Genomic DNA, 25,909 nt, shown 5'->3' with positions numbered 1-25,909 from the left:
ATGCAAAAGAATGGAAATCATAACGAACACTCTCTCAGACCACAGTGCAATCAAATTAGAACTCAGGATTAAGAAACTCACTCAAAACCGCACAACTACATGGAAACTGAACAACCTGCTCCTGAATGACTATTGGGTAAATAACAAAATTAAGGCAGAAATAAATACATTCTTTGAAACCAATGAGAACAAAGACACAATGTACCAGAATCTCTGGGACACAGTGAAAGCAGTGTTTAGAGGGAAATTTATAGCACTAAATGCCCACAAGAGAAAGCAGGAAAGATTTAAACTCGACACCCTAACATCACAATTAAAAGAACTAGAGAAGCAAGAGCAAACAAATTCAAAAGCTACCAGAAGACAAGAAATAACTAAGATCAGAGCAGAACTGAAGGAGACAGAGACATGAAAAACCCTTCAAAAAAATCAATGAATCCAGGAGCTGGTTTTTTGAAAAGATCAACAAAATAAATAGACTGCTAGCCAGATTAACAAAGAAGAGAAGTATGAAGAATCAAATAGACGCAAGAAAAAATGATAAAGGGGATATCACCACTGATCTCACAGAAATACAAACTACCACCAGAGAATACTATAAACACCTCTACGCAAATAACCTAGAAAATCTAGAAGAAATGGATAGATTCCTGGACACTTACACCCTCCCAAGTCTTAACCAGGAAGAAGTCAAATCCCTGAATAGATAAATAACAAGTTCTGAAATTGAGGCAGTAATTAATAGCCTACCAACCAAAAAAAAAGTCCAGGACCAGATGGATTCACAGCTGAATTCTAGCAGAAGTACAAAGAGGAGCTGGTACCATTCCTTCTGAAACTATTCCAAACAGTAGAAAAAGAGGGAATCCTCCCTAACTCATTTTATGAGGCCAGCATCATCCTGAGACACAACACAGAAAAGAAAACTTCAGGCCAATGTCTCTCATGAACATCGATGCGAAAATCTTCAATAAAATACTGGCAAACCAAACCCAGCAGCACATCAAAAAGCTTATCCACCACGATGTAGTCTGCTTCATCCCTGGGATGTAAGGTTGGTTCAATAGATGCAAATCAATAAACATAATACATCACATAAACAGAACCAATGAAAAAAACCACATGATTATCTCAATAGATGCAGAAAAGGCCTTCGACAAAATTCAACACCCCTTCATGCTAAAAACTCTAAAAAAATTAGGCACTGATGGAATGTATCTCAAAATAATAAGAGCTATTTATGACAAACAGCCAATACGATACTGAATGTGCAAAACTTGGAAGCATTCCCTTTGAAAACCGCCACAAGACAAGGATGCCCTCTCTCACAACTCCTATTCAACACAGTATTGGAAGTTCTGGCCAGGGAGATCAGGCAAGAGAAAGAAATAAAGGTATTCAAATAGGAAGAGAGGAAGTCAAATTGTCTCTGTTTGCAGATGTCATGATTGTACATTTAGAAAACCCCATCGTTTCAGCCCCAAATCCCCTTAAGCTGATAAGCAACTTCAGCAAAGTCTCAGGATACAAGATCAATGTGCAAAAATCACAAGCATTCCTATACACCAATAACAGACAAACAAAGAGCCAAACCATGAGTGAATTCCCATTCACAATTGCAACTAAGAGAATAAAATACCTAGGAATACAACCGACAAGAGATGTGAAGGACCTCTTCAAGGAGAACTACAAACCACTACTCAAGGAAATAGGAGAGGACACAAACAAATGGAAAAACATTTCATGCTCATGGATAGGAAAAATCAATATGGTGAAAATGGTGATACTGCCCAAAGTAATTTATAGATTCAATGCTATCCCCATCAAGCTATCACTGACTTTCTTCACATAATTAGAAAAAGCTACTTTAAATTTCATATGGAACCAAAAAAGAGTTCACATAGCCAAGACAATCCTAAGCACAAAGAAAAAAGCTGGAGGCATCACACTACCTGATTTCAAACTATACTATAAGGCTACAGTAACCAAAACAGCACGGTACTGGTACCAAAACAGATACATTGACCAATGGAACAGAACAGAGGCCTCAGAAATAAGACCACACATCTACAACCATCTGATCTTTGACAAAAATGACACAAACAAGCAACTGGGAAAGGATACCCTATTTAATAAATGGTATTGGGAAAACTGGCTAGCCATATGCAGAAAACTGAAACTGGACCCCTTCCTTACACCTTACACAAAAATTAACTCAAGATGGATTAAAGACTTAAACATAAGACCTAAATCCATAAAAATCCCAGAAGAAAACCTAGGCAATACCATTCAGGACACAGGCATGAACAAAGACTTCATGACTAAAACATCGAAAGCAATGGCAACAAAAGTCAAAATTGACAAATGGGATCTAATTAAACTAAAGAGCTTCTGCACAGCAACAGAAACTATCATCAGAGTGAACAGGCAACCTACAGAATGGGAGAAAATTTTTGCAATCTATCCATCTGAGAAAGGGCTAATATCCAGAATCTACAAAAACTTAAACAAATTTACAAGAAAAAAACCATCCCACCAAAAAGTGGGTGAAGGATATGAACAGACACTTCTCAAAAGAAGATATTTATGCAGCCAACAAACATATGGAAAAAAGCTCATCGTAACTGGTCATTAGAGAAATGCAAATCAAAACTACAATGAGATACCATCTCATGCCAGTTAGAATGGCGATCATTAAAAAGTCAGGAAACAACAGATGCTGGAGAGGATGTAGAGAAATAGAAACACTTTTACACTGTTGGTGGGAGTGTAAATTAGTTCACCCATTGTGGAAGACAGTGTGGCAATTCCTCAAGGATCTAGAACCAGAAATACCATTTGACCCAGCAATCTCATGACTGGGTATATACCCAAAGGATTATAAATCATTCTACCAGAAAGACATATGCACATGTATGTTTACTGCAGCACTGTTCACAATAGCAAAGACCTGGATCCAACCCAAATGCCCATCAGTGACAGAGTGGATAAAGAAAATGTGGCACATATACACTATGGAATACTATGCATCCACAAAAAAGGATGAGTTCATGTCCTTTGCAGGGACATGGATGATGCTGAAAACCATAATTCTCAGGAAACTAACACAAGAACAGAAAACCAAACACTGCATGTTCTCACTCATAAGTGGGAGTTGAGCAATGAGAACACATGGACACAGGGAGAGGAACATCACACACCGGGGTCTGTCGAGGGGTGGGGGACTAGGGGAGGGAAAGCATTAGGAGAAATACTTAATGTAGATGACGGGTTGATGGGTGCAGCAAACCACCGTGGCACGTGTATACCTATGTAACAAACCTGCACGTTCTGCACATGTATCCCAGAATTTAAGGTATCTATAAGAAAACCCACAAACACAATGACAGCCTGTTCCCTGTCATCTCATTCACACTTATAACTTTTATTTTCTTCCTTCTCCATTCACATCAGTGATGCATCTGTCAACCTCCTTTTTTGCTATTACAAATGTTTATGTCACATGTCCTGTACTTTCATGCCCTAGTTCATGCTGACAACCCTAGTTGAAATAGCCTTCTTCCCTTCTATGAATCTTCAAATCCTACCCACCTTTCAAGGTTCAGTTTAATGGATCTCTCCTTCTCAATCCCTGAATGTCTTATTGGATCTGATGATTAGATAGAATCCCATATTCTCCTAAATTTCTCTATTACTTAGATCAATAGCTCCTTTGCAATCCTCATCCCTTTCTCCTTGAAGTATTATATTATAGCATGAATGGGGATGTTATTGATTCAATGTGTCACTCATTCTTGGTAATACTTAGATCTTACCATTGTCTTTGAGACTAATGTGGAGAATGCAGTAGTAAGAGATAGAAGTGGTTTTTTTGGTATGAGTCAAAAATACCACAATGTCTGCCACATTCATGGCTCTCCTCTCTTCACATTACTGTCTTTTTTAAAAAGGACAAGTGGCTGGGTGCAGTGGCTCAAGCCTGTAATCCCAGCACTTCGGGAGGCGGAGGTGGGTGGATTGCCTGAGGTCGAGAGTTTGAGACCAGCCTGGCCAACATGGTGAAACCCTATCACTACTAAAAATACAAAAATTAGCCAAGCATGATGGTGGGTGCCTGTGATCCCAGCTACTCGGGAGGCTGAGGCAGGAGAATCGCTTGAATCTGGGAGGGAGGGGTTGCAGTGAGTCGAGATTGCACCACTGCATTCCAGCCTGGGTGACAAAGCGAGACTCCATCTCAAAAAAAAAAAAAAAGGTTGGCGGACAAGTTGTTAGATCTTCCCGTCGTAGTGAGAAAAATGATAATCCATCTCCCTATTAGCAAGTTTATTTAGTGTTTACTTATCTTCCCATCTGTTCTCTTCTCAAATCTTTTTTTTTAATGAGATAGGTTCATCTCATCAGACCTAATAATTACTAGTTTTCTCTTCCCTTTGGGTTTTGACCCTTTCTATATCTCTCCCCTTTATGAATGCTTGGGAATTACATACAATATCTGGCTCTCTTGACCCATCCCTGTAACAATTGCTTGCCTTCTTTAAATTTTTTGTTTAAACATTCTTTCTTATTAACTCATTTTATGACATAATTAAATAGTTAAATAATCTTACAAACAGCAGACTGAATAAAAATCTCACCTCATATATGACACCAAGCCTTTACGCTTTTAAAATATTTTGCCCCAATACAATTCTTCTTTACTTCTTATATAATTTTCTTGTTTAATTTGTTTGTATGATGCCCGCATAATGAATTCAAACAACTAACCACCAAAGTGAAAGTTTAATCTTAATGAAAAAGTTTTTTAACAAAAATAATGCAGGGAATTAATTTATAAATCACATTGTTTCTTACCGCTTTAGCACACCACATTTTCCCTGCTGTTATGAGCGCAATGTTGTGTTTTATGCTGTTAACATGTAAAAAATAAACTTTTTTATTGAAATAAAAACCTCTACTAAGCTGGTAGAATGAAACATATTTTAATATAGATATTTTAATTATTCTTAATTAAAGCCTTGCAGAGATCTTGTATTTGTGCTCTATGGAAAGTTCATAACATATTTAAAGAAGCAGTTTGCTTTAGGGTTTAACCATTTTATAAAATGCCTCTAACACTAGAATCTTACATAACTTGAAAAATATAGTCTCAGACATATATTATTTTATAAAAAAATGCAATACAGTCCTCAGAATAACCGTTGGAAGAATATTTTGGTAAGAGTGATTTTCAGAATTTGGAGGCTGGGTTAAAGGGCTCAGGGAGGTTGAAGTATGTACCTTTAGCAAGTAAAAAACTGTATATAATTGATCTCAAGACGGAGCCTGAAGTTTTTTGTTTCTAATTTTCTGTTGATTTTCCTTGAATAGTAATTTTGCTTTCGGTTATTTCCAAGTTGGCATTCCCAATGCATTACATTTATTAATTAATTCGACAAATATTTGTTAAAGTGCCTGTCTACTTTGTGCCAGGCACTGTTCCAGGTGCTAGGGATGTATAAGTGAGCCAAACTGACAAAGCTTACATTCTAGTGAGGAGAAGTTGAGGCCAACAAATCACAAATATAACAAATAACTAAAATATATACAGGGCTAGACTGCCATAAATGCCATATAAAAATGAAACAGAACAGAAGAAGGGATAGAAATGCAGTTTCAAATGAGGCAGTCAGGATAGGAAACACCGAGAAGGTGATATTTGAACAAAGATCCGAAGAAAATGAGGGGTGAGCCTGTGGTTATCTAAGGGTAGTTCATTCTAGGCAGAGGCCAATGCAAAGAAGTGGAAATAACTCATTGCATGTCAGCCTCTGCTAATACCAGGAAAGTAATTTAATCGAAGCAAAATTTTACAGATGAACACTCTAATATTTGTGATATTTCTTTTATTACATTTTATTTAGCATTCATCCAATAAATATTTACTGAGTACAAACTATATGTTAGGCATTGAAGCAATAATGATTATAAGATAGACACACATTTTGTCCTCATGAAGCTTACAGTTTAATGTAGGTAGGAGAGGCAATAGATACTGCACAGTAACATATGCTATGGTGGGGGTCGTGCAGGGTGCCATGGGGGCAGAGAATAGAAGCTCTTCCAGGTTACAGGAGATAGAATTTCAGAGATAAAACTCCTAGAAAGTAAAGTCTTTCATTTCTGCTCCCAACAGCACAGTTATCAGAATACACTGAATATAGAACCAAATAATAAATGCTGTACAACATCCTCACAACATCCTATGTAGTAAGCCCTACTCTTATCAGTTCTCAGGTGAAGGAATGGAAGTACAGAGAGAGTGGCAAGTTGACAATAGATACAGAGATAGAAAAGTGGCACAGAAAGGAAACAAACTCAGGCAGTATAGCTTCAGAGCCTGTGCTTTTAACCACTATCTTAAACATACTCTCTGAGCAGCATGCATGTGTGATAATTTGTTAATGAATAAAGCCCTCTAGGTATTTTCTAGCTGCGTATAGGTAAGGCTTGGTACAGACTATCTGAATAGTTTGGTTCTCAAAAAAGTTTTTATCAGCATGACCTAGAATGTGGAAAGACTATTTTTGTCTAAAAATTAAAATCCAATCATCTTATTCGTACTGTGATGTGAACTTCTGACACTGGTATTCACTAACCATTAATATAAAAAGAATGCACTAGGAGCAGCTCTTTGGAATCCCCCCTTCCCTCAGTTTTTTGACATTTTCGATAAGTGGAGAACAATCTCCCTGTTAATTTGACTGCTGTCTATTGAGTGCAATGGATTTTGCCAAATGTCCAGAGTCCACAAATAAATGTAAAAATCTGTCCTCCCCTGGAGCTTCAGGCTTGTGCTCAGACACTACCTTCACAGTTAGACAACAGCCTGGTTTCTGCTGAGACTGCCAGTAAAGACAACAGGGATATTCTGTACCAAGTTTCAAGTTACGTGAATTCTAAACTACTAAAAAGTTGTCAGATGACAGCCATTCTAGGTAGAAACGGCACTAGTATACTAGATGAAAAATCTAGATGAGATCAGAACAGAGGCCCAGAGGTCCATGTGGCTGTAGGAGTGGGCTACGGAGCCTTGCAGAACTATGTATTTGCTCTGTCCCGCTCCTTGACTAGTTAGACACCTGGAGATTCTAACTGGGATTGCACAAATTCTATCTGGTGAGGAAATAACATTTTTTGACAATAATAAGTAACACAAATTCCAGGTGAAATTCTTAGAAAGACATAAACGAAAGAATAATTGTATATTTATATACAATTACTTGGAAACAGCAGGCTTGGGAATTAGAATCCTATCATTTTTAAGACCATGGATACTTTTCTAATAATATTCTTAGCAGAAAGCCATTGAATGATTTAGCAAATATTGTATGAATTTTTACACTACTTACATGCATATATCTTTACTGTACAACTTGGTTATTTTCAGGTATGATGTACCTAACGTTAGATAACATTGAAGCTTCCTGTCTCATAAATCATCCCTAAGGCGAATCCATCAAAACAGAATATCCTAACAGCTTAACTGATGGGGAGACATAGAATATTAGAGAAAAGTTAGATTCAGGTATACATTTTAAACGAAAAGGAAGAAAAATGATTTTATCAACTGAATTTAGGGTAATGGTAGTTATAATGATAAAAGTAGTCAGAATAGGATAAAGGAATTTTGAAAAAAAATGGTGATCAAAGATTAATGCTAAATTGAAATAGAATGCCAATGCTATTATCTGAGTGTTACTATCTCCTGCAGCAGAAGGAATCATAATCAATTTTCTATTTATAAAGAGAGTCCTACTTATTATGAAAGCAAAATACTGACCAGGCTTATAGAGATGGCAACAAAATGCAACAGTTGTGATTACTAATTTTTAGTTTTATCTTATTCCCGTTTCCTTCAAAGCAGATAAACGTTTCCATATTATGTAAATAACATACAGATTTTAAAATTCAGTAAATAAAAATATATAACAAAATATGTAACTGGTACTCCTAAGTACTTACTATTATCCTGGATAGAACTTTTATTGAGACATTAAAAACACTCTCTCTGTAAAACACTAGATTGCCTCTGAGAGATAAAGAATTCATAAATTTACAATGGTAACCAAATGAAAACGCAGAGTAAACTTTCTAGATGAAAATACGGCTCTCCTAACCAAATGCTGAAAAACAAGAGCAATGTAATATGCACTAGATTCATATTGTGGGGAATGTGTTTGTATCTAATCTAATGCTTGCATACATTATTCCTATGCTTTGAGAACAGAATAACAATTGTAATTTTGCTCTGAATCAAAATAACAGAATCTGTCATTTGACATGCTGTAGTGTTTGCACTTTCATTATTGTTCATAGAATAATTGTATGCTTCTTTTTACTGTTATTTTGTAGCAGTTTATCTCTTTTAAAATGCTATTCAAATGAGCTTCAGCATGAATCTCAAAGTCAAAATCAGTCACTATATTTTAGCAGACACTTTCAATACGCCCATACATATACTTATGCATATCTGTTTTGATAAAATGTGATTCTTATATGCATAGTATGTTATTTCACCACAATTTGCATTGTTATAATAGGTTATTGACTGATTTTTCAGTTTAAGGGACTAAGGTAGTATTCAGTAATGAATGAGTGCTACAAGTTTATTGCAAGTGCCCAAGGTTCACTCACCCCAAGCAATTTAGTCAATAACCAATTTTTATAGTTCTATCTCCTTCAAAATTCCAAACCAATAATCCCTGTTTTTTTTTTTAATTATTTCAGTATCAGACTAACATTTCCCATGGAAATCAATATAGGTGCGATCCATTAGCCAAAAATCTGCAGCACTGCAATGCAAACATATTAAAAATATTGATCTTGCAAAGCTACTGATGTTTTGATTGACTTTAATGTTTGTAAGCAGCAATAACAGAATTTCAATGACTGAAACAAACTTTTGATTAAAATTATAGATCTTTTGGGGGGAATTTGCTATTTTACTGGCTTAAAGCATATCACATGGCTTACTTGCCTGCCGTAAATGAGTGCAGTGGGATATACTTATCCAATTCCTTATTTGTAAATATGTAGTCCATCACAGCTTACACATCTTTAATCTACTTTGAACTGCCCTGACATTTCAATTCAACTTCTCATTATAGCACATGGTGGGGTGACGTTTTCAGACTAAGAGTGGCAGGAATTGAGAGCTTTAATCCTTCTTTTACTATTACGCAATCTTTGGGAAGGCATTTTATTCTCAGTTTAAATTCCCCAAATGTAAAAATGGAATTAACCTTGGGAATCAATGAACATTCTTATTACATTTTGAGATCAGTTGACAGTAAAGACCATAACTTATACATACAAAAGATTATCTGATCCGAAGATACGTCCCTTAAAGGAAGGACAGAATTTTGCAGCCATTTAGTGATCACCTAGCAATGCTCTCATTTTATGTATGAAGAGACTAAGGTCTTAAAAGGTACAGACAACACAAGGAGCTCCTCACTGAGGCCTCTCCTGACCACGCTATATAAAACATACCACTGGGCCCCATCAGGTACTCTCTCACCACTTAGCCTACTGAATTTTTATCCTAACATCACTATCTAAAACATAAACTTTATATGTCGATTTGTCTACCTAGTATGTATTTTCTCTTCTGAAATGTAAGCTCTATGCAACAGAGCTTACATTTGGCTATGAAAAGGAATTTTGCTTATCCTTTTCATAGCCAAATCCCTAGTATTCAGAAAAGTATCTGACATACAGGGGGCTCAATAAGCATTTCTGAATAAATGAAGGAAAGAAGGAGCCAGATCCACTAATGGAAGGGTTGGGTTGGGTAGGGGTGAAGTGGGCTTGATTCTCTTAACTCTCAGTCCAGTGTTGCTATGAAGTCTCCTTCTTAATATGTTCCTTTCACTTCCCTGGGTTCTCAGATGTAAGCATCAAAGGGAATTTGCATCCATATCTATTATACATATTTTTGTTAAAGTTCACAGATATTTTCAAGTTTAAGAGTTTCATTATTTAATTATTAATCCTTCACCTGGATTTTTTCTCCATTTGTTTGCTCTACCTTCCACCACGTTAAAACTGTCATAAATTCTTTATTTTTACTTGTGACATTTTATTGCAATAAAAAGATCGATAGTTTAAATAAAAAATGAAAATTAAAAATGACCCATTTATCAGCTGCTTATTTCATTTCTACCACAATCACTCCCATATAGTCCTTCTGGAAAAGCACCAAGGTATAACTTGCAAATGTGCAGGGACTTTGGCCTCCTCATGAATTTTATTAGTTTTCCCCAAATTACCCTAAACACATACACAATATATTTGTAAGTATACAATACAGCTTGAAGACAAATTCCCTGTTCCTCTTCCAGAGGCTGCTACCATGGCAAACCTTCAGGAACTGCCTCTGGTGCTGCCGCTCTCTGGCGGGTGTCGGCGAAGTAGTGTGGTTTGCAACTATCAGATCTGGATTAGAATCTCAACTCCCCCACTTACAAACCAGATGAACCTCTGTTTACTCATCTGTAAAAAAAGATCATAACACCCACTATAAAGGTAAGCTGTTGGGAGCAAATAAGATGCACATAAAGTGAATGGCACAAAGCAGGGATGCAAACAGGGTTAGTTCCCTTCTTACCTTCACACATTTGTGGAAAAAATAGCTAACTTAATGCTTTCTCTTTCTTAGTGCACTGAAAAAGTGTTTAGATATTTATGTGAGATCACTAATGGTTTTTGCGAATCAATAAGAGGCAGAATGGAAGGTAAAACTATTTCAAAGAACCGACAGATGTGATCAAGTCGCTAAATGATGTACTGTAGTTACTAGAGAAGGTATCTCTACACAAGCACCAGTGGCCGAAGGGTGGCAAGTGATGTTACATTTTGGGCAGGGATTATGCCATTTCTTTCTTCCACTTGCCCCTACATCTGGCTATTCCATCTCTGTAAGCAGTCTGGTGCCCTCAGTACCCTAATATTCTCACACTCCTTAATCCATTCCTGGAAGCCACCTTCAGTTTCATAAACATCTACCCTCAGTCTGCTATTGAAAACAGCACCCTATCAGCAGCTCTGTTTGAACACTCACTGAGACTCCTGATGTCTATCTGTCGCTCTGGAGTTGCAAAGCTGGTAAGCTCAGGATGAGCTCTCATGGGGCTGTTAAAGGTCGAGAGGCAGTAAGCTAGGCTAGTCCTTTCAAAGTGGCATCATACTGCATGATGACTCAAAATGGCTTCAAAGAAGGCAAAGGTTACCTGCTAGGGGATGTGCATCTGAGGGAAGTTCAACAAAATATTAAAGATAATGATAGGTTTTCTTAAAGGTTTATTTTTACTTTTAGAAATAAGGACTGTTAAGTATGAGATGATGGGAAAGGCCAGTATGCCAACAGGAGAAAAGGTTCTTTTTATTATCTCTGCCCAAGTATGTAGTGGACTTGCAACAAACTTATAACTCTTGCCTGTAATCCTAGTACTGTGAGAGGCTGAGGCGGGAGGATCACTTGACTAGCCTACAAGCATAGGGAGACTCTGTCTCTACAAAACAAAACAAAAATAAATAAAATTAGTTGGGCCTTGTGGCATGCACCTGTAGTTCCAGCTACTTGGGTGGCTGAGAGGGGAGGATCGCTTGAGCACAGGAGGTCAAGGCTGCAGTGAGACTTGATCATGCCACTGCATTCCAAACTGGGTGACAGAGCGAGACCCTGTCTCAAAACCACCCCCCAAAACAAACAAACAGAAAACCCCAAACAAGAAAAACTAGTAACCCTGGCATCACTGATTCTCTGCTACTCCCTTAGCACTGCTATTACTCTGGCTCTGCAGTGGAAAGCCTGACTGAAACATACACCTGATTTAATCACACACCATCCAATGTGTCAGTGGTACCACACGGAGTGTGTCCCCTTTGCTCTCCAGGCCACTGCTAGAACCATCAGATCTTCACTTTTTGGGGACTATTTACCCCTTTGAGAATATGAGAAGAGCTATGATTCTCCACCACATATACTAATTGTATCTAATCTACCAATTCAACACAGAATTTCAAAGGGTTCATATAACTCACTACAGCTCATCCATAAATCCCCCAGGCCTTGGGGGTATTCAAGGGCAATCAATCCTCTCGTGTTGGAAAATATCAAGATGCCTGCTTTCCTCACAGGACTGTAGGTACATAGTATAAAGACATCTGCTTTGGGTAAAGAGGGGAAGGAGAGGAGAGAGGCAAGTTTTAAAAGGAAAGTATCATTTTCCCTCAAGTTAGAAAGCATTCAGATAAAGAAAAAAGACCATTCAAATGCCAGGACTTGGATGCATGCAACATAAGTTAAATGCATGCAAGTGGGAGATTTGGCTTAATTCCAAGCACAAAATATTTCAGCTCCATGGGGAAAGTTAACCATAGGCCAAAATCTCAAGGCATATATGTAATTCACTTAGTATTTTAAAAGGTCCAATATTTTAATGTCTTAAGAAATTCTCAAACTTCCTGAAATTTTAATGGTGCAAACATTTTAAATATAGAGGGCTAGCAGTTCTTGAGAAGTATTTTGGCACAGATTTTAACGGAGATTTGTTGATCTTTTTTCAGGGACACACTGGCAAATTTAAAACATAGTTATTGAGAAGTTGGAAGACACCTCCCTAATTTATAACTATTTTAAGGTGCATCAGATTAAGGTCTGAAACTTCCTGACATTATGCTTCTAAATTGTAGGGTAAAGCATTTGTCCTCTTCAACTGAAGAAAAAATTGGGAAAAAATGTGTGTGTGTGTGTGTGTGTGTGTGTGTGTGTGTGTATATATATATGTATAAAGACTTTGTATATGTGTATTCAAAAGCTCAAATTCTGGTTACCAGTCCTCCACATACACTTCAATTAAGCAACTATTGGTCAGAGAGCATAGAGTAAATGCCCTTCACTGAAAACTCAATTAAGCTTGCAGAGAAATGATTAGTAATGTCAAAAGAGAAATTTGAACTCAAATAACATTGTATTTGAGATTACTTGCTAAATTTTTAAATGGGGGTTTGGGGATTGGAAGTTCTTAACGTATAATGCCCTTTTCCCATAAACTGGCCTTTTAACCTTACATTAAAAATATGGCTAGAAAAACAGATTGATAATTCCTCAAGAAGTTAAACAGAAAATTACTATATGACCCAGCAATTCCACTTATAGGTATAGAACCCACAAAATTAAAAACAGATGTTCAAACAAACACTTATACATGAATGTTCATAGCAGCATGATTCATAGTAGCCAAAAAGTGAAAACAAGCCAAATGTCTTTCATTTGATGAATGAGCAAACTAAATGTGGTGTATCTATACAATAGAATATTATTTGGCAATAAAAAGTAATAAAGAATTGATACATACTACAACATGGTTCAGTCTTGAGAAGCTTATGCTAAATGAAAGAAGCCAGCCACAAAAAGCCACATATTCTGTGATTCAATTTATATGAAATGTTCAGAATAGCAAATGCACAGAATCACTGAAGCAAATCAGTGGTTGCCAGGGACTGAAAGGAGGAGAGAATGGTGAGTGATTGCTTTATGGGTCTAAAGTTTCTTTTTGGAGTGATGAAAATGTTCCAGAATTAAACAGTGGTGATGGCTACAACACTGCGCATATACTGGAAATTACTGAACTGTGCTCCTTTAAATGGCTACAATGGTGAATTTCATGTTATGTGTATTTCCATAAAAATTGTGGCCAGGAGGCCGGGCACGGTGGCTCACGTCTGTAATCCCAGCACTTTGGGCAGCTGAGACTGGTGCATCACAAGGTCAGGAGATTGAGACCATCCTGGCCAACATGGTGAAATCCCGTGTCTACTAAAATACAAAAAGTTAGCCAGGCGTGGTGGCTCATGCCTATAGTCCCAGCTACTCGGGAGGCTGAGGCAGGGGAATTGCTTGAACCCAGGAGGTGGATGTTGCAGTGAGCTGAGATTGCGCCACTGCACCCTAGCCTGGCAACAGAGCAAGATTGCGACAAAAAAAAAAAAAAAAAGTGGCCTGGATTCTTTTTCACTTTATTTATTATGATTCTAGTAAAGAAAGACACTAATGAAATCAATTTCTACTGAAATTAAACACTGGATATGATCATAAGAGCTCTTTTTTAAACTCATAATATATCCATGTGTGTTTGAGTAGGCTGTGCCTCAATAAGTGGGAAATTAATCATCTGGATAGTTATGAATATTCTCATAAGTCTATACAGTATTTATAATTCTGGCAAAACAAGACAAGGAAAAATGGGAAAATAAACTTTCTTTGCCCAGAATTCATTGGGAGGCTGAACAAGTTTGTTTTGCTTTAGAAGTGTTGTCAACAAAATTTTACTGAAATGTAAGGATTAAATTGGCAAAAAATAAAGGATTTACTTTTTTGTATTTACTTTTCACGATGTCCAAAAGCAGCCAGGTTTTCTCGCCTACATAATACAATGCAAGATCTACTTGGTAAGATTGGGGAAGTCTGAAATGAAGTAAGTTTACCAAATATTCATAAAGCATCTAGTTACGTACTTGTACAATAATCATTGTTACACTTAATTTTTAATATTATACTCAATTTTTTAAATTAAAAAATTCATTATTTTTTGGCATTTATTCTTTTAAAATAAGTATACAAGGGTACAAATTTCTCTGTTTAGTAATCTAGCTACACTAAAAAGCTTTTCTTTTCTTTTCTTTTTTCTTTCTTTTTTTTTTTTTTTTTTGAGACGGAGTCTCACACTGTCACCCAGGCTGGAGTGCAGTGGTGAGATTTCGACTCACTGCAACCTCTGCCTCCTGGGTTCGAGAAATTCTCCTGCCTCAGCCTCCCAAATAGCTGGAATTACAGATGCCCGCCCCCACGCCTGGCTAATTTTTGTATGTTTAGTAGAGAAGGGGTTTTGCCATGTTGACCAGGCTGGTCTTGCACTCCTGACCTCAGGTGATCCACCCGCCTTGGCCTCCCAAAGTGCTGGGATTACAGGGATGAGCCACCGCGCTCGACCAGTATTTTCTAAATTTCTTTGTTGATCTTTAAATTATTTGGAAGACTTTTACTTTAATCTCTTCTCTACCCATTTACTCCTTTCCTCAACTTTTATTGTAAAAATGTTTAAACGTGTAAGAGTTTCAGTAGTGCTATGAATGCCCATATGCCTTTCCCCTAGATTCAATAATTGTTAACATTTTGCCACATTCATTTCATCTCTTTCATTCCCTGTACATGTATTTTTTTTCCTCTGAATCATTTGAGAGCTACAAACAAAAATAATTTAACAACTGCACCTCATGTATTTGAATTTAATGCCAAAGTCACAAGAGTCATATTGGGATACATTTTTAAAATTATAGTCATCCACCTTCATAAAAGTTTTAAAAAGGCACTATAATTATCTTGACTTTTCTGTAAAATTCCTCACTATACTATAAGCTCTAGGAAGGCGACATGTTTTCTATTTCTTTGGTATGATAACAGTGTCGTGTATGACTTTGAGTTATTGTTTCACCTTGAGGGGTCCCCTACATCAGCAGTCCCCAACCTTTTTGGCATCAGGGACTGGTTTTGTGGAAGACAATTTTTCCACACACGGGGAGTGGGGGATGGTTTCAGGATGAAACTGTTCCACCTCAGAACATCATGCGTTAGATTCTCATAAGAAGCTCAACCTAGATCCTTCGCATGTGGAGTTGACAGCAGGATTCGGCTCCTATGAGAATCTAATGCCTCTGCTGATCTGACAGGAGGCGGAGCTCAGGTGGTAATGCTGGCTCTCTGCTAACCACTCACCTCCTGCTGTGTGACCCAGTTCCTAACAGGCCAGGGACCAGTACTGGTCCATGGCCTCTGGGTTGGGGAACCTCGCTCTGCACCTTCCAATTCATCTTCTTTTTTTCCAAGTCCTGTCTTCCATAAACACACCACACATATTTATACATTTATTCCATTAGCCTTGGAATAGTTAAAGCACTTGTGTGTAACCCTCTCATCTGGGTACCTATTTTCTGCTGTCACTTGAAATTTAAATTTAAACGATATAAAGTTTAGGTATAAGATTTATTAGTTCTGGGGATCTAATGTACACTATGGTGACTGTAGTAAACTACTGTATTATATATTTGAAATTTGCTAAGAAAGTAGATGGTAAGTGTTCTTACCACCCACCCCCACCCCACCACACACACAAATGGTAACTATGTAATGGAATTAATATGGACTGATTGTGGTAATCATTTCACAAGGTATACACATGTCAATCATCATGTTGTATACCTTGAATATATATAATTTTTGTCAATTATGCCCCAATAAAGCTGAGGAACAATGCATTTTACTTGCATGCTACATTGCCTCAATGAAATCATAAGGTCCTCCAAGACAGGGTCCCAGATTTTTTTACCCCATGGTTGGTAGATACTAAAATTCTTTCTCAACTTAATTTAAATCTTTATAGTATGATATTGGTTAAAGAAAATAAATTGCAGAGGGCCAGGCGCGGTGGCTCACACCAGTAATCCCAGCACTTTGGGAGGCTAAGGAGGGTGGATCACGAGGTCAGGAGTTCGAGACCAGCCTGGCCAACATGGTGAAACCCCATCTCTATTAAAAATACAAAAATTAGCTGGGCGTGGAGGTGTGCGCCTGTAATCCCAGCTACTTGGGAGGCTGAGGCAGGAGAATCGCTTGAATCCAGGAGGCGAAGGTTGCAGTGAGCCAAGATTGCACCATTGCACTCCAGCCTGGGTGACAGGGTGAGACTCTGTCTCAAAAAAAAAAAAATACATAAATAAATACATAAAAAGAAAATAAATTGCAGATTATATATATTTAGTTTTATTGTGTTACATAGAGTAAGGTGCTATAAATCCATAGAAATTAGAACCATAGTCTAGTTGACAATTTATTTTTGTTCCATTGAATCTAACCTCATACATGTATACACACACATATATATATGTATTTCCAACCCTATAATTTTTCAAGTGATGAAACAGACCCATAGAAGTTAAATGATTGATTTCACAGTATAAAACTTTTAAGAAGCAAAACTAAAGCTATAATTAAATGAGTTAATGCATATAAGTGCTTATACCAGGGCCTAGTTAATACAGGAAGGGCTTAAGAAATATTCTTAGCTTCAGAATCAAGGTTGTTGGATGTCTAATTCAGTGCATTTTCCAGTAAAACACATTACCTCAGAACTTTACAGTAACACAGTAAAGACAACCATTTCAGGAGCATGTTATGCATTCTTTAATGAGCAAGAGTTACACATAAGAGATCAGCCCGAGGGTGTCATCAGAACAGGTAAACTGGTAGCCTATGGGCCCGATATAAATGGCTGCCATTTTATTTGACCCCTTTAATAGTTTAAAAATTTTTAGTTAGTTGCAACGGTTAAAATTATAGAAATGTGAAATAAATATTGAGACTTTTAACTTCTTTGGGAAAACCGGGAAATCTGACAACACTGGGCTTGCATTCCTCCATGTCACCAATCAGTTGGGATTTGAATTTCCAACTCCTGCCCTTCTGCTAAAGTCCTGATTATGATTAATGTACAAAATGATGACTGAATCATGTAGTAAGAGCTACATCAGTCAGAAAATACTAAGTGATATTTGCTAACCGTATCTAATTGCAAGCCACACACACATAGCTATTTCCTAAATTAGAAAAATTGATTGTTATAAGGAATAAAAATAAAGGTGACTGTAGTATTTAAAGGGTAACTAGAATTTAACCAGAAAATCTATTTAAAGAGACGAGCCCACTCCCTACAGTTCAGTTACATAAGGAACCAATGTATTTTTCTTTTATGGGAAAATACTGGTTCAATAACTTTGATTCATATGTTAAATAAAAACAAATGACACAACTTTATTTGGAATATTTTTTCCCTTAATTTAAATATAGCCCTTACGATCTGCAAACATTTTAGTTAGTCTGCTTTTGACCTGAACTAAGCAGCTATAAGAAAAAAAATTAAAAATAAAAATAGGTTACAACACATTAAATATCCTCCCTCTGCCACCTTACACTTTTTGGTGCTAAAACATATGCTCTGCCACCTGCAGATAAAAGTCACACACTGAGAGTGTATATTCTGACAAGAATTACTAGTTTCAAGCATGCCTGGTGATTTTGGACAGTAGCACTTAAGAAACCTTCAATCTGGCAGTTTTACCACTGCACATTTTTGAAAGCATTCCTACAGCCTAAAGTTGTACAAATTTTAGGATCTGACCTTTGGGAGAAAACAAAATAAAATGAAACAAAAAGGATCCTAGGGTAGCATTTTGATCCAACTGGTTCTATTTTTTTTTTTGTTTTTGTTTTTTTGGTCACATATATATCTCCCCCCACCCCATTTCACATCTCAATGACAAGTTGCCAAGGGTGATTTGAATTTTTTTAAAAAAATTTCTGATGGGGTAAAACTCTATTGTAATATCAAGAGAACTTGTATTCCTACACACACTGGGAACATCTGTCATAAGAGTTAAAAATTATTGTTATTCCATAAAAAATTTATTTTCCTATTTTTATGTTTCCTTTACCCTCAGTTACTTTTCTGTTTTATTTTATTTGTTTGCTCTTTCATCTTGTTCCATAAAGGGTTTGGGGATGCACAAAAATGAACCCAGGCAGGACTTCCGAAGATGGCAAGTGAAGAAGTTGGCAAATCCTCTTCCACTGAACAACTAAAAAGGTGGCAAAATTGTCAAGTACAACCATTTCAGCACTCCAGAAATCAACCAAAAGCAAAAAAACAAACTGAGAAATGTTTATTCAAGGAAATCTGCTGTATTACAGGTAAGGACAGTGGCAATCTGTGGCGAGCAGCTCGGTAGCACAGCAGTGCTTCCAGAGCATGATTGGCTGTGAAAACCTGCAGCTTCGCTGCTAGAAGGGGCTGACTTGATTTACAGTAGAAGGACAGAAACCCATGCCCAATCATGTTATCCTCAAGTAAAGCAAATTCAGTGGGAAACCAACCACAAAAGCCCCGGCCCTGCTAGTCTGAGGTTGTGGTCTTGCTTGGGGCGCGCGGTAGACCAGTAGACTAGCTAGAAATTCAACAGGGAGATTCTGGAAATGAGTGAGAGGCTGAGAGACTAGATGAACTCCCGCACATTCCTAGCTGACTGAGAGGATGAGTGCTGGGACGGAAGTCCCAGGATAGCCTGGTAGAGAAGGAAAGCTAGGGCAGACTTGGAAACTTTGAATAGGCTCTGTAACTCAAACACGGATCCATCCACAGAGTCTTACTAGCTTGGGGTGATTGAACAAAAACTCTGACCATTAGGCTATGTAGGCAAAGAGGTTATTATCTAGGAGCTGACCTAAAATAAAATTAAAATTGAAAACAAAACAAAACAAAAAACCCACCAAGCTATCAACATCTACATTTTGAAGAGGGGAGTCTGCAGATTAAGTCCAGGTAAGTTTCTAAAAACAGAAGAAAACAAAAGACCAGAAGCAGCAACAAAGATCCTCAAGGCAAATGAATCAGAATCTACAGTTGCTCTCATTATTCCTGTTCAACATTGTACATGAGGTTGCAGCCAGTACAGTAAGGCAAGAAAAGAACTTAATGGCATATATATTAAGAAGGAAGATGTACACGGTTTTAGTCATAGATGTTATGGTCCTGTATGTAGAAAATCCTAAAGATTCTATTAAAAAAATCTAAAACAAGTTTTAGCTAGGTCACAAATACAGAATCAATATGCAAAAATCAATTTTAATTCTCAAACTAGCAATAAACAATTCAAAATTGAAATAAGAAAAGAATTCCACTCAAGAAATAGAGGAAATAATCTTAAAATTTATATTGAACCACAAAAGACATGGAATAGCCAAAGCCATCCCTAGCAGAAAGAACCAAACTGAAGGGATCATATTACCTGACTTCAAATTATACTACAGAGCTATAGTAACCAAAACAACATGGTACTGGCATAAAAACAGACACATAGACCAATGGAACAGAATAGAGAACCCAGAAATAAACCCATACATCTACATTGAACTCATTTTCAACAAAGGTGCCAAGAACATACACTGGGGAAAGGACAGTCTCCTCAATAAATGGTGCTGGGAAAACTGGAAATCCATATGCAGAAGAATGATACTAGACCCCTATCTGTCACCATATACAAAAATCAAATCAAAATGGATTAAAGATTTAAATCTAAGAGCCAAAACTATGAGCCTACAAAAAGAAAACATTGGGGAAAGTCTCCGGGACATTTGACAGGGAAAAGATTTCTTGAGTAATAGCTAAAAAAAATTCAGGCAATCAAAGCAAAAATGGACAAATGGTGTCAGATCAAGTTTAAAAGACATTGCACAGATAAGGAAACAATCAACAAAGTGACAATCCCCAGAATGGGAGAAAATATCTGCAAACTGCCCATCTGACAAGAGATTAATAAACAGAACATATAAGGAGCTCAAACAACTCATTAGGAAAAAAAAATCTAATAATCCGATTTAAAAATGTACAAAAGATCTGAATAGACATTTCACAAAAGAAGACATACAGATGGCCAAGAGGTACATAAAAAAAAGTTCAATATCACTAATCATCAGATAAATGCAAATCAAAACTACAATGAGATATCTTACTCCAGTTAAAATGGCTCATATCCAAAAGACAGACAATAATGAATTTTGACAAGGATGTGCAGAAAGGGACACCCTTGTACATTGTTGGTGGGAATGTAAAATAACACTACCACTGTGGAGGTTCCCAAAAAACTAAAAATAGAGCTACCATATGATCTAGCAATCCCACTGCTAGGTATATGCCCCCAAAGAAAGGCAGTCAGTATATTGAGGAGATATCTACACTCTCACTGTAAAAACATACTATAAAATTTTCATTGTCCATAAGATAAAAAGAAACAACTGGTGAACTGGTGAAGCACTGAATTCTAGGGAAGATTTCTCCTGTGGGTCCTCCTAAGAGAGGACCTCATGAAATATAGGGAACTACTCCCTTTAAAATAGCAGCCCTCTCCCCATGGTGAGCCCTGAATGGTTTACAGGGGTGAGGAGATAGTGATCCTCAGCCCTCAGGGGCCAATAGGACTAGGGGCAGCTAAAGCCCTGTGCCTGTGGCCTCCAGCCTTTAGTAGTTCCCTGCAACTATACTAGGATGCTGGAAAAATATATTTTTTTGTAATATGTGCCACAAAATAAAAAGCACTTTGTCTAAAAGGTATCTGTAACATCTGTAACATGCAGTTTCATATCATTTTCTTTTAACAAGCTGATTACAAAACAGAAATACAATTCGTTAAAACATTTCTGCAAGGGCCAAAGATGTCCAGTTATTTGATGTCTGGCTTCATTTATCCCATAGTATTATATGTGGCTACTAAATGCATCTGAACTCCTTTTAGGTGGCATTTATGTTAATGAGTTTAAATTATTTATTAACAAGGTCAGCTTTATTCACCACATGACCAAGTTTGGCCAAATGGACTGGTGATGCTGCCAGGTGCAAATATGCTTCCCAACACTTCAGAAACTCTGAAAGCCTCCCTTCTACAAATCCATTTCTTTACATGCAATTTTTAAGCTCACTGTAAGCACAGATGAACTACACTGCATAATCACATATTCACATTACTTATTAGAAAGTGACCTTAGATTAAAAAAAATTATAGATGATTTTTAGTTTGAACCTTCTCCTTCCCCTCATTTTAAGTTAATTCCACACAGGGTGATTGTTTCTAATGTGTGTCACTGGAGTGCATTAAGATTCTACCCTTCAGAATTTTTACAAGGCATGAAATTTCAGGTAAAATTGCTGGTACTGAGACCCACCAATAAGGGCTATGGCTTATGGCTCCATATAGTCTCCTGGTCACCTGCAACTCTTACACAGGAGAATATTCCTATTGGAGCTTTCCCAATAAATATGACTTTGAAGATCTAGTCTTGATAAGTACATTATTCAATCTTTATGGTTCTTTACCCCATTAGTCATATCACTGCACCGGAGTTACACCAACTATAGACAGTAAAATCATCTTACATATTAATTTCCCATATGGCACATCAGATCCCTGCATCAAGAATTCCTGTTTTACATAAAAAATTTAGGTTCTTGCCTATATATCCACAATATTCCATTTAATTATAAAGAAATTCCATTCCTCCCTTAATTAACTTTTACTATCTATAAAAGTGAAACAAGAGGATTGTACTCTACTTATATGTACATTACAATTACTTTTGTGAAAAAAATCTACAAATACACTTGTTTTTCTAAAATGTATATATAATCAAAAGACGATTTCAGAGAAAAGTACAAATGTGAGGACAGCAAACAGGAAAAAGTAGTACGTGAGTATTTAGCACTTACGGATAGAACTTAAGCAAAAACTATAGCTAAATTTTTTTAAAGCACCTTTAAGACTCTTTATTAATTTAAAATTTATTACAAATACACAACTGCATTCTGATGCAGTCCCCTTAAGTCATCTTGTTAAATTTTGTCATAACATGTGTTACTGCAGTTCTACACTTTTACCTTTGCACTTTGTAGTGTGCAGCAGAGCACCATAATTAACCACTGGTAGGTAGTGTTTACGTTAGTTCTCAAAAGGTTAAGAAGCTGATTATAGCTAAAATCAGCTTTGCCTGAGGCTTCAGGGGCTCTGTGTAATCAAATTAGACAAGCAGGGCACAGTGTCACCTAACACAAACCAGTGGCACTTTCTTCTTTGCACTGATCCTTTCCCCCGCCTTTTTTTTTTTTTTTTTTTTAGGGAAACAACTCATGCTTTTTGCTTTTACCAGATAATTTTGAAAGACTTGTTCCTAATAAATTTGGCACGCAATTTCCTAAGATGTCCACTTCTTTAAAAGAAATGAGAACATGTAGAGAAAATTTTGAAAAAAAAATGCTTGTTAGAAAAGAAATTTACATTTAGAGACAGATTTTTTAAAGAAAGTATTTTCACAAAAGGCAGGTGACAACATTATCACATGTACACAATATTATGGACACTTCCTAGCTTTAGACAGACTGTCAGTTTTGTTTTGCAGAAAACCACACAATGGCTTATCTGCTTCAGAGAACTTTATAAACATGATAGGTAACACATTAGCATTTCTAAGAAACCATGGGAACCCTCTCTGCTGAGTGATAGCTCATCATTTCTCCATCTCTACTCTTTGAAGCTCGGCAAGGTAAACTATATAATGGATGTATTTAAGAAGGAGGTTTAATAAGAAGAAGAGAAGAGCAAACTAGTCCTACTTCAGAGACCCTCTACAAGATTCTATATTTAAATGCAGAAAGATGTATTAGCCACGTATAAATCTTGCTACCTTTGAGTCTAAAGAGAACAAAATCATGAACACTAAAGAGAATAAGAAAGAATAGCAATGGCAAATTTAAATAAAAATCTAGAATATTCTTCTCAGCAAAATTTATAAACTACTGTTAAGAGATAACATTTATTACATCTTTATCTTCCTGTATTTGACTTTGAACTTTTGGTTCAAGTTCTACATATTTATTACTTTGCTTGAAATACAGAAGCAAAATGAATGTAAACATCCTACAAATGAGTGATCAAGAGAAAATGAGTTTTGCTAATGATTTATTCTGAGCAATAAAATCAAAACTTGTTATTTTAATTGATTAAGTCATAAAGAGTTCCTGGAAAAGTCAAATCTTGCTATTTGCACAGTCAGACAATTTCTGCTAAACCAGCAGTACTTAACAAATTCACATGTGGTTAGTTTGTCTTGCCATAGCTGTATATCACATTTCTGTACTATAAGCTGTGCAAAAAAAAAAAAAAAAAAAAAAAAATCAATATGCCAAGTTTAACAAAAGGACAGGAAACATGATGTTCTCCTATATTTTCAATCAACCTCAAATGACTCTGCTGTTCATACTCAGTACAATTTATGGCTGAGAAATGTATTCTTCAATTGAAAAAAAATCTACAATGGAATGAATTATATAAATTCAGAGTTGAAGTTCTGCCTTATTCCATAATAACAATTTATTTAGAAGATTCTGACATTCTGATTCAATGTGCACAGTATAATCAGCCATTCAGAGGCATATTTTTTTTTCTTGATGAAGGATGAAGTACTACTGTATATTCTTTAGATCAAAGAATGTATACTATTTATGATAATACTTTGATATACATATTTAATTTAGGTTTTGGAGACTTTTTTTCTAATGTCTCTTTTCATATGTGAAATATATGATGAGATGGTATCTATTGAGCAAATGCTTTAAATTATAACACAAAGAAAAAAATCCCAGTGGATCCTGAGCTACTGCATTGGTTAACTGATTCTGGATTTTACATCGTCTTTTACTGCTGCAGAAGTACATTATGTGTGGAAGTAGATTAGGATGAAAATGCTGAGAATGAGGTAGGAGTGGTCATGACCAATAGGTCAGCACCAAGCGGTGCCACTTCTGCCTTCTCAACTCAGCGCTGTGGAACTGTGTGTGGCAAAACAACCAGAAAGTTGGAGTTCAGCCAAACTATTCAGAACTGTTACCACAGTTGCTTTTTTTTTTTTTTTAAAGTAAAGGAAGAGTTGGCTTTGGAATCTTTAAAAGGGCCATATACATAGAAAAGAGAAAAGTGCAACAATACACATATGCAGAGGAATTTATTTTCACTTGTGAAAAATTCTTTGGTAATTTCTCTTCATTCTAATAACCAGAGGTAAATGGATTAATGACAGCTGAAAAAAGTATGTTACTGATGAGTACTGAAGGTATAAACCGTGATATAAAACATACTCAGAGAACTGCACTTGTTCCTAACTTTCTATTAGTATGTCATTTATAAGACGAATTTCACTCATAGATTAAGGCAGCATTTAAAAAAGAATAGGCATAAATTCCTGATATTAATGTTGCTATAAATGATTATTTCTGTATAATTCATATTCTTTTTTTTTTTTTTTTGAGACGGAGTCTCGCTCTGTTGCACAGGCTGGAGTGCAGTGGCATGATCTTGGCTAACTGCAACCTCCACCTCCCGGGTTCAAGCGATTCTCCTGCCTCAGCCTCCCGAGTAGCTGGGATTACAGGTGCTCACCACCATGCCCGGCTAAGTTTTGTATTTTTAGTAGAGACGGGGTTTCACCGTGTTGGTCAGGCTGGTCTCGAACTCCTGACCTCGCGATCCACCCACCTCAGCTTCCCAAGTGCTGGGACAGGAGTGAACCACCCCGCCTGGCCAATATTCTTATTTCAAAATAGAGTATGACTTGGCTGGGCGCGGTGGCTCACACCTGTAATCCCAGCACTTTGGGAGGCCGAGGTGGGCGGATCACGAGGTCAAGAGATCGAGACCATCCTCGCTAACATGGTGAAACCCCTACCAAAAATACAAAACAAAATTAGCCAGGTGTGTTGGTGGGTGCCTGTAGTCCCAGCTACTCGGCAGGCTGAGGCAGGAGAATGGCGTGAACCCAGGAGGCAGAGTTTGCAGTGAGCCGAGATTGTGCCACTGCTCCAGCCTGGGCAATGGAGCGAGACTCCGTCTCAACAAAAAAAAGAGTATGGCTCAGAATAGTGATAGGAAGTTTTTTGTATCCAAAACTCAGAATAACAGAACGTGGAGAAAAAATATATCAAGGCATACAAATCATAATTTAATGTATGTTAAAGTAGACTCTTTAATGTCTGCAACTACATTAACAGTCATACATAATCCCCAGTTACTTGTAAGGCCCTAATATATAATTTGTTCCTAGGAAATGAAAGACTTATCACTTCTGAAAAATGTCTAATTGTAACAACAACAACAACAACGTCTGTCCATTTTACTTCTAAGGAGTGGCTTCTTAATGAGAAGTCATACCTTAACA

General features: G+C 36.8%; 1 protein-coding gene across 13 annotated transcripts in view; it reads right to left on the bottom strand.

Moving 5' to 3' along the window:
- The window catches only part of ARB2A (ARB2 cotranscriptional regulator A), a 493,453-nt gene that overhangs the window by 75,048 nt on the left and 392,496 nt on the right, over positions 1–25,909 (bottom strand). The gene's annotated exons all lie outside the window — the stretch shown is intronic.

The sequence above is a fragment of the Pan paniscus genome, chromosome 4 (genome assembly GCF_029289425.2).
Source record: "Pan paniscus chromosome 4, NHGRI_mPanPan1-v2.0_pri, whole genome shotgun sequence".
Classification (NCBI taxonomy): Eukaryota; Metazoa; Chordata; class Mammalia; order Primates; family Hominidae; genus Pan; species Pan paniscus.
Note: the sequence above shows the minus strand (reverse complement) of the source record. Positions and strands in the feature narration are given on the sequence as shown.